The sequence below is a fragment of the Silene latifolia genome, chromosome X, assembly GCF_048544455.1.
Source record: "Silene latifolia isolate original U9 population chromosome X, ASM4854445v1, whole genome shotgun sequence".
Classification (NCBI taxonomy): domain Eukaryota; kingdom Viridiplantae; phylum Streptophyta; class Magnoliopsida; order Caryophyllales; family Caryophyllaceae; genus Silene; species Silene latifolia.
The window spans coordinates 66,461,230-66,472,193 of record NC_133537.1 but is presented as its reverse complement, the minus strand read 5'-3'; positions in this window follow the sequence as shown (position 1 = coordinate 66,472,193).

The following is a 10,964-nucleotide window of genomic DNA, read 5'->3' as shown; positions in this document are numbered from 1 at the left end:
TAGTTTTAATGAGTTCAGTTCAGTTCAGTTCAGTTCACTTCAGCTCTATTAAGTTCAGTTCAACTTCATTCATTCAGTTCAGTTCAGTTCACTTCAACTCTTATTGTTATCATTATTATTATATCAATTTATTTACTATTGTTATTATTATATTAAAATTTATTTTTAATATTTATTATATTACTATTATAGTTATTATTATTATCATTTTAATTATATTTATTATATTTATTTATGATTATATTATTATGATTCATGGAAATATTAGTGTATTAATATTTTATTATTATTATTATTATTATTATTATTATTATTATATTGTCATATTATATTTATTATTTTATTAATATATTATTTTATATTAATATTATTAATAACATATTTATTATTATTATATTAATAAATTATTATATTACATCTATTATTATTATTATTATTATTATTTATTATTATTTATTATTATTTATAATATTTATATTATGCTTATCATATTTTTTTTAGTTATTATTATTAATATATTATATTATTTAATATATTATAATATTATTAATAATATTATCATTTATATTACTATATTATTATTATTACTACATTATTATTATTATTACTATATTTATTATTATATTACTATTTTATTTTTTATATTACTTATTAGATTATTATTAGATTATATTAATATATTATTAATAACTAGTTTTGTTACCCGTGAAAAATCACGAGTTATCTCTAGGAAAAATTAAAAATTTAGATAATTGATTTTTTTTTTTGTGAATATCAAATGAAATCGGAATTTATTTCATCATTGATACATATTTCTATTCTTTAATTTTGATCATCATCTAATAAAAATTCATAAATTTTAGAATTTGATTATGTACGAATTAGAAAACTATAAAACCAAATTAAAATATTGAAGTTGTTAGTTGCATAAAAGTGAATTTACCTGTGGAGTGTGCATGGCATCAAGAGTTAGCCGCTAACCATAGGACTTCACCGCAAGGTCTTCATTTCGTACCGCCTACAAAACAAAAGTACAACAAAAAATAATACACAAATTAGTAATTCGTCATTCCAAATTCAAGTTAAAGAAAATACTGCAAATTTTTACCACCCCAAATGATTGTTTTGGAGGAAACAAATGAGACGATCTTAAATAGGAGAGGCTATATAATGCTAATTTGGAAGTTAAATGTGTTGGAATATGTGTCCTCCGACAATAATGCGATCACAACTGTTGATCATGATGATCACATGTTTAAATCTCATTTTAAGAATTCATGTGGGATGTAATATTTTACAGTCAACTGGTCCACACATATCGGTAATGATTGGCTGACTAGAGTTTGACATTACTGTCGTGCGACGGTGGTGATCAGTTGATCCCCTTAAGTCATACATAAAGGGTGACACTCTTAATTGATTATTTAATTGATCGTATGTCAATACGGGTTAATTAAATTGCTTAAAATTGACGGACGATTTTGTAAGTATTATTGACGTGTCTTATTGTAATTGATAAACCGTTTTGGTACAAGTAATTATGAATTACTAAGTCGATTTTGTACATGACGTATTTTTATTAATACGTTGATTTTTATTATGTTAAAAATACATTACAATTACACATGACTAGTAACATGTGACAATTGACAAATGACTAATATAAAATGGACCTCACATTTTATATAAGTGCCGAAAATGGAGGGAGTATAAGGTTTAAATTGTGTTAATTATTTTAAGTGGAAAACACAATGATTACCCATAAGTTTTAGCCTTGCATACCTATGATTTCTTGGGTAGAAAAACTTGCTCATGCATTGGGCATCCTCCTCCCCTTCAACCGGTTTTGCATGGTAAAAGCCAAGGGTTTTTACTCTATTTTTCTAATATACACTACAATTACTAGTGTGAGATATTCATTCTTTTTTACATCTAAAACTTATAGAAATTTTAGAGAGGTAATTACTCCTTCTTCCTTCCTCTCTTGGCCGAATAATAACAGACCAAAACAAATATTTTGGGTCATTTTTTAGTAAGATTAATATTGTTCTAGATCTAATAATATTAGTCTTTTAAGAGGTTACCTTGGGTATAAACTTTTGGGAGGGATTCTATTTTGGATTCTTGTTCATCCATTATAAGGAAGCTCAAGAACAAGTGAGAAGGAGAACTCATTTGTGCCCATATATCCGAAACCTCAATGTAAGATTGACGATTTCTTCTTTTATCTTGCTTTAGTTTGCATGCATAAGATCTAGTTTTAATTTTATGACTAACTTAAAATGTGACATATATGAATATGTTAAGTAATGAGAATAGTGTATCCTAACAAGCGGTATTATGAGCCTTAGGTTGTTTGCATGCAAATCGGTTTATTGTTTTTCCGAGTTATATGATTAACATACAAAACTAATTAATTTGGATTTATGAAGATAAACCTTAAAATAACTTTGCATGTTAAAAGTTTCTGGTCCTAAGTGATTTTTAGGACATTTTGGTTTATTTATGGATTTTATTGTTCATTTTATATAATATTGGCATTAAAATGTGATTTTTATGATAAAAATGTCATTTTTGGACGAAAATTAGCTAAACTTAGAATTTTTCAGTGATTTTTAGATATGTTTTCACATATATTATATACTTATGGCCTGTAAATTTTCATGATAAAATGAGTTGTTTTGCTCGAAATATGGATTTTTCAAGTTAAAATCGTATTTAAATGGGTAAATAGGTTAATATGAGTTATATTTCGAATATGGTCATGGAAATTTAGTATGTTGTTACATGCAATTGTACCAGATGTTTTTAAAATATTTGGATATAATGAAGTCTTTATGCATGATTTATGAATTTTTGATAAAAAAATCACATAAATAGTGACTATAATTAGTAATAATGCTAAAACATAGTTCATGACTAAGGAAAAATGTCACATGTTGCATTTTATTATATATTTCAGATCTAAAAGTGAAAAGTTGATGAATAAAATTTTTCTCATATTTTTATGGTCATAATTGTTAAAATCGATAAACCGCAACATTGTTTTTCACGATAAATTTTCGAAATTTTTAACTTAAGTTTTGAATATTATGAGTGTCATGGTATTTTTCCATAATGTTCATGAGTTTAAATTTCAAATTTCGAATTTATTTGAAATTTTTATAATTTAATTTGAAGTTTATGGCATAATTTTGTATTTTAGGTCCATTTATGAACAATATTAAGAAATCTAGGTTAATTATTGTCAAAATGTTAGTGGAGACTAATTTTGAGTCCTAAGATATTTAGGGTAATTAACTTGTACATAAATATGAATTTATGTAATTATTGTGATTTTAAAAGGTTAAATCACGCAAATCCGTAAAAACCAATTAAATTAATATACGATATTGGCTCTTTAAAGGCGATTTAGAATAAAATTGAGCATGTTCATACATATCATAATGCTGCATTTTGTTTATGATTGTCATATTTTAATTTTACGTAATTTTTGAATTATGTAATTTTACTTAGTATGGCCTTAGTTTTAATTGGTATTATCCGAAATGTATGGGAATATCGATTCGGTTGTAATTATTGTGATCTCGTATCACCGTTTTGTAATTTAATAGATTTATTTTTATTTTAATTACAAATGTATAATAGGAAATTATGTAATTCATTTTGTAATTTATTTATTCCGGAGTACCTTGAAGATGGTGCCACTCGAGAAGGCGATCCATCAAAGAAAGTGTTGCCTTGAAATGCGTGTCAAGACCGAAGTTCAAGGGACCAAAGGAGTTGGTTTCCGAATTTGTAATAGTTATTAGATTTACTATTTTAGGAAGGCCATACTAGGATTTTTATTTTTATGCTTTGCATTTTATTTATATGTTGCATGCATCGCTAAATCGCCATAACTAAACATGCATTTTAAATGGAGTTAATCGACCGTGTCAATTACAATTATCGTAGTTCACCGCTTTAGTTCACTTAAAACGTGATAGATAATAAATTGACATGACTTCTCGCTTAAATAAACAATTGAGACTTAGCCTTACCAAAAATTAGAAACCATGAAAACCTATTTCGTGATGGAGTGCACTCGGCCTTACCGGGGTACAAACCTTGCTACGTAGGGGAAGTGGGTGATAAATGTCTACCCACCGAATTTATAAAGATAAGGGTTGTATTCGGCTTTACCGATGCCCAAGTTGATGTAAATTTGGATCATGGACACATTTATTCGAAATTTGGGTTGAACTCAACGAAAGTATTCTCGACGGTTGCCGGATGTGTTTCGGGCTAAAGATAAATTATAATGTATATTTATCGACCAAGAGTTCTAAGAGTAGAATCGATTAAAGAGTTAATCCACCGAGTTATATTGATGAGGGTTGTATTCGGCTTTACCGATGCCTAAGTTAATATGAATTTGGGTCTTGAAATCATTTATCAAGTTGGGTAGAGGTCACTAGATAAATGCAATAAAACTTGTTTAAATTAAAAAATTACGAGTGTTATTATTATTTTTTAAAACGACAAGTGTTTTATTCCTTCTATTTTGTTTTGTAGACCACTTTTATTTCTCATAACAAATGACCGCACCAAGCACCAACGCCGCACCTCTCACTAATGTTTCATGGCTCCGATCCTTCATGGATCATTGTAAACTTGAAAAAAATGGGTCAAATTTCTCCGATTGGGATGCCCAACTCAAATTAGCCGCCCAAGGTGACGACAAGCTTCGTTACCTCACCGAGACCTCTCCACCCGAACCTAATGCTAGGTCGAGTGCCGCCACTAGGGAAGCATATGAGGCTTACCACAAAGAGTCTGCCGCTATGAAAAATGTGTTGATTTTTGCTATGGAGGCGGATCTCCAAAGGAGAGCCTTTAAAATGGGCACCGCTTATTAAATCTATTCCAAACTTGTGACAATGTTTTCGCAAGCATCGAGGATCGTCCAATATTAAGCGGCCTCGACATTCTTTGATCTCGATTTTAAGGAGGGCCAAAAGGTTAGCCCTCACGTGCTCAAATTGTTGGTGCTAATCGAGACATTGAAACTTCAAAAGGTTGAAATCTCCAAGGAGCTCATTGTTGATAGGATTCTTCACTCCTTATCCAAAGTCAAAGCATATGTACAATTCCGGGTGAATTTCAATATGCAAAACAAGAACATGTCTCTTGAAGAGTTGCACAAGTTACTTGTGCAAGCCGAAAGAGACATGGGGCTAAATGTTAACCCACCTAAGGATGTGCTTAATATAAGCACTAAGAGCAAGGGGAAGTTTAAAAAGAATGGGAAAAAGGGTAAGAGGCAAGCTCCCATGCCCACCAAGGCTAAGACTTTTGAAGCTAGCACTTCCAAAACCAAGAAGGGTCCTCTTGATAAATGTCATTATTGTAATGGTGGTTGACATTGGAAGAGGAATTGTTCCAAGTATCTTGGTGACATCAAAGCTGGAAAGATCACTCCAGTAGGTAAATGACTATCCTTTCTTTTATGTTTCTAATTCAACTATGGTATTTTGATACAAAGTTGTGATAATGTATCCCCTTTTTATTGTAAATAGGGCCTCCACCAAGCAAAGACAAAGGAAAAGAGAAGCAAGCTTGAGAAATCATGAAGGAGCTAGGAGTAGCTACCGATGAAGCTTGGCTTTTATTGTCTTTATTTTAATGTTATGAATTTTTAGAACTATTTTGATTTCCGTGTTCGACATGGAAATGGTTGATCCTTTCTAAACAATGGTTGTATTTTGGATTATGGTGGCTTTGTTTGCAACCCAAGTCACCCCTTTTATCGTATTTGTTTGTTCTAAAATTCGTCTTTATATGCTTGCACATAGAAACATATGATCATCTACTTAAAGTGATCCAATAGACAACTATAATGATGGGATTCATTATATGTCCACAAGCTTAAGGCTTGTGTATGATCAATCATAAAGTGATGTTGAGTTGATGAACTCTCCTAAAGGAATGTAAATTACCAAGTACACTCATCAAATCTAAAATCTATTAGTCAATCTATGAGATAGTTCTCCTTCTACTTTAAAATCATCACTTGTGTCTCATAAGCTATCTTTGAATATCTAGTGTATTTATTCTAAAGATAGAGTGGGAGAAAAATGAAGACACATAGAATACAAAGAATAATTTGTATGCTTGAGTAAATGAGATCTACGAAAGAAAGAATGATTTGTATACCTAAATAGATAGTATACACGAATAGATGAGATCTATGGTCTCGAATAGATGAGATCTACATGACAAAAGAGACCAAGTGAAGTAATCAAAAGAATATATTCTTAAGATAACTACACGAGGAGACCAAAAGAAAGTTTTGATAGAAAATGACTAAAGAAGATAGAAAATGAGTAAAGAAAAGTCTCAACAAGGCATTTTAAGTTGGGCTATGACCTACATATAAATAAGAGTTTCAATATTGATATTTATTTAGGAGCCTAAATGAAACAAAGTTGCATCCTTGAATATAAATGAGATTTATGCTTAAAAGTTGCAAAGAAAGATATGCCGATATCTACAAAAGCTAAGTTAATTGTTAACCACGCTAGTGTCATTACTTAACCTGATAAGTGCATATTTTATACATTTTAACCCCTTATATTAGTTTGATTTTATATATCATATAGCACTTACAAAGTGTTTTTAAGCTAATATTGTGTTTCTAGTGCAATTGTGTGTTCAAGTGTGTTTTGTAGGAAAATGAGCTAAAGTACTATAAAATGTGCTAACACTAGAAGCAAGGCTAAGTATAAGAGTAAGATTGGACTAAGTGTTGGAAATGCATGGATTTTGTATGAAGAAAGTGTTGGATCAAAATGAAAATGCAAACAAAGTCATTGTGCAAGTCAAAACCCAAGAATTCAAGTCCAAAATGTGGTGGAAAATTTGGATGCTAAAGAAGAGCTTAGGATGCCAAAATACTTAAAATGCCCTTCTTAATGCTCTTAACCACACTCATAAACAAGGCATTAAAGCACCAACTTTGGATACCTTGAGCATTAAACCAAGAATTGAAGAGAAAATTAAGAGTGTGCCTAGGATGCCATTTTGGATTCCTCTACAAAGTTTGCTCTCTTATTTCTTATATAAGGGGTGCTAATCACACAACTTTAGACCACCATTCTTACATATATTTTTATTCCAAAATTCTCTCTAAATATTAGTAGTTTAGTTTAGTTTAGTTTAGCTTGTATTAGTTTGTTACAACATTTCTATTATCAAGTTCAAGATTTATTCCAAGTTATTTCCATTTGCAATTGTTCTTCTATTTTCATTCAAGGTAATTTTATCTTTATTTTAATTATATTATTTATCATTTCATTTAGCATTAGTTTAGTTTATATTTTCACAATGTTAGAATAATTTACCTTTGTCTAGGAAATAAAGGAAGCCATGCATGATTAAGTAATTTGTAAATGTCAAAATAAGGATAAGTTAATATTGTATAAGTATTTCTATCACATGTTTGCACCATAATGTTTAATCTATGTTTAAAGGCCTTATTCATTGATTAAGTTTGTTCATTCGTTCTAAAAGTCGAGAGGCATGAAATTGAAGTAGACTAAGCATGTGTAGTAGGACGACCTAGTCATGGACGAGAGTTTCTCTAGGACCCGGTCTATGGTTGACACTAATATCGTAAGATGGGTGTCTTTAAGCGTAAACATTTATCGTAAAATCAACTTCTTAACTTGTCATGAGCAATTACATAATTAGCATGTGTGACCCGATCTCCCTAGACATTTTATTTATTATTGTTTTATCACTTCAACCCAAACCAATTCAAACGTAATCGACCAAGGTAAAATTCAATCCATAACAATTAATTAATAACTCCCGTCTCCTTTGGGTTCGACCCCTAAGTACTACATTAATTTGTTGCCTAGGGTATAAATATTATATTTGCATAGGTGTGCGATAGCCTATCATAACCTCATTATGAAAATGACATGGTTAAGCCTCCTTCCGAAAATGGTATTTTGAGAAGGACGTGTATTAAATGAGATTTCATTTTTAAATAATAGCATTGCTACGCATCATTATAAAAATGAATGAGTTAGAGATTAAAATCTCTTTCCATAAGTTTAAGATTGAAATCTTTTCAAAATAGGTATTTTGAAAGGATATGTTGGGAACATATATGGTTTTAATCTTAATAACTTGGCAAAGCAAAATGTATTTCAATTCTTGAAATGTTTCGATTGAGTAGTCAATTACGAAACATGTGGAATTGAGTGGGAGTTTGAAATTATCATGTGAAGACATGAAATTTAGTGGGAGCAATCATCTTGTAAAATTTATAACTCATTACTCATTGAGAATGACGAGCTGTGACACCCTCATTCATTGCGGAAAAGTAAACACATAATTTTAGATAAAAACTGCATGGATCTGTTTGTAATAGGTTCATTTGGGTAAAAACTTGTAATTTTTAAAACCGAAAACGAAACCTGAACCTGTTATAAAAATATCCAAATGGGAAGGTGTCAAACATGCAAGGTCTAAAATAAATCTCATAAATAAAACATCGCTAAAGTCGTGAAACAAAGTTATACAACCCAAATATGAAAAAGGGAGACATATGTCCCTAAAAAGTATATGACATAAAAAGTGTTTAAGGGTCACAATAAAATAAAGCCAATCTAGGTCCCAAGGTTACTTTGCTCGCTAGCTCGTCCATGTACCCCATATATGCATCACCTACACCGTCAATCGCATTTTATACAAATACGAAAGCCACAATCAGTGGGGAGTAACTCAGTCCTCCCACCACGAAATGTCATAATTAATATAACATGTAAACATAAGAATATGAATATGAATAACACATAGCCTTAGCATATAGATGCTAGACAATCGTGCTTATCATGTGAACAACAATATAACAACACATAGTCCTAGCATGTGAATACTAGACCGACTCATACTACACTATCATGTGAATCACATAACATCCGGGAATCCAAACTCTATCAATCATAGCCGGCTTGCATCTCACCTTCTATGATTCATAGAATCATCAAACAAGAAAGGACAATATATCTAGAGAGAGGCATAAGTTCCTAGTACCGTCAATAGTCACTCTGTAACTCGAGTCTATACCACGAGGTAAGGTAAACACCCTAGTCCTAAACTCCAAGAGACCTAGCGACATGCGGAAAACTACCGCATCCAAGACCCATGATATCAACACATGAGTACCCCTAAGGAGTCCACCAAAGGGTTGGCTAGTACTTAAGCTGACCACATACTTCTAAGAGTATGTCAGGAGGTCATGCCCTAACTTGGATATAAACCTACCAAGCTAAGACACAAAGGCTATTAAGCGATGAACATATACTCGTCAAAGACTATAATGGCCTATCTATGACAAAGGCCGAAATACTCACCTAGGACCTAGTCCCAGCTTGAATACTTTAGCCCACGCCACACAAGACAAGTAGGACACTCAATTAACCATAAGAGGGGCAAAGAGTCCAAACTTGCACACACAAATGATCATACACACCCTAGCATATGAAAGGCTACGCAAGAGCATATTCAGCTGACAATCCAACAATATCTCCAAAATCAATAATAATTCAAATTCCAGCTAACCAACAGTACCATAATCCACAAGCTAAAATGGCAAAGAGGCAACAAGACTCAAGCATAAGGCATCCAAAGCATCCAACAACCAACATGTGAAATGATAATTACAAATATTAAGGCATAACATAAAACATCCAATAACAACCAATCTCACTCAAAGACAAACCCTCGACCCGAGTCCCGCGACGGTTCATTGGTCAAATCGAGGCTGACCGATTTAAACCTAGTTTGACCAAACTCATTCGGTCAAACTGGCCCAGCTCAGAGTCTTGGCCCATTTTGGCCCAAATCACAACATTCATTACAATATCATTCTCATGCAATATTCCAATTTCTATCATGTGAACACTATCAACATAAAGAAAACATTCCAACTTACAAAATAACTAATTCCACAAAATTCTCGCATAATAAAATAGTATAAATAAAGGGTCTCACACAAGGGTAAACTTTTCTATAAATTTTAATCGATAAAACGACGTCATTTACTCATACGGACTCCGAATTGAGTGATTCAAGTGGCTAAACCACCTAATTTTTCGATGCCTTTCAATCTGTCATATTTTTGGAAACATTGGAAACCATCTCGGTCCGGTACTGACGCGTTCCAGCCAAAACACGGACTTGTCACAACACATAATTTCTCATCCAAATTTGTTCCAAACAATAATATACAAATGGGTAACATAAATTAAACATAAACATACTCATCTTACTCCATTCATTTATTTATCAACAAGATCGTCTCAAATAACAACAAACAACAACAAACAACAACAAACAACAAATACAACTACTAATGTGACATTAATTCGTCGAGTGACTCGGAATAGTTACCTTAAGCTAGAAAAAGAGAACAATAACACTTGAGAAAGAGCCCTAGAAACCGAAATCACTCATCATCTTCTACAATATATGAGTCTCCTAACTCATCTTCATATTCTTCACCTATAAAAACAACAAAAACACAATTATTAAGCTTAAATTCGAAAACCCTAAAAGATGAGTCTTAAAACAAAATTGAGGGAAATGAAAATAAAGCTTACTAGGAGATGAGGATTGAAGAGAGGATTCCAAATATGTAATTTTTATGAGATTTGGTGGAGAAATGACGGATTTATGGTGAATTTAGGGATTGTAAGGAGGATTTTTGAGATGAATTTGGTGTTTGATGAAAGGAGGAGAGAGAGTGAATTATGGAGGAAATGAGAATTGAAAGAGGGGACAATGGAGGGTAGGTGGCCAGCCAAAAGGCATGGGGAGATGAGTCATTTGTTTACGTTTTGGGGTTTGCTTCGACGGTAATTAGAAATATTCGTCGAACGCGATTTCCGAGAATATTAAAGTTCTTAAAC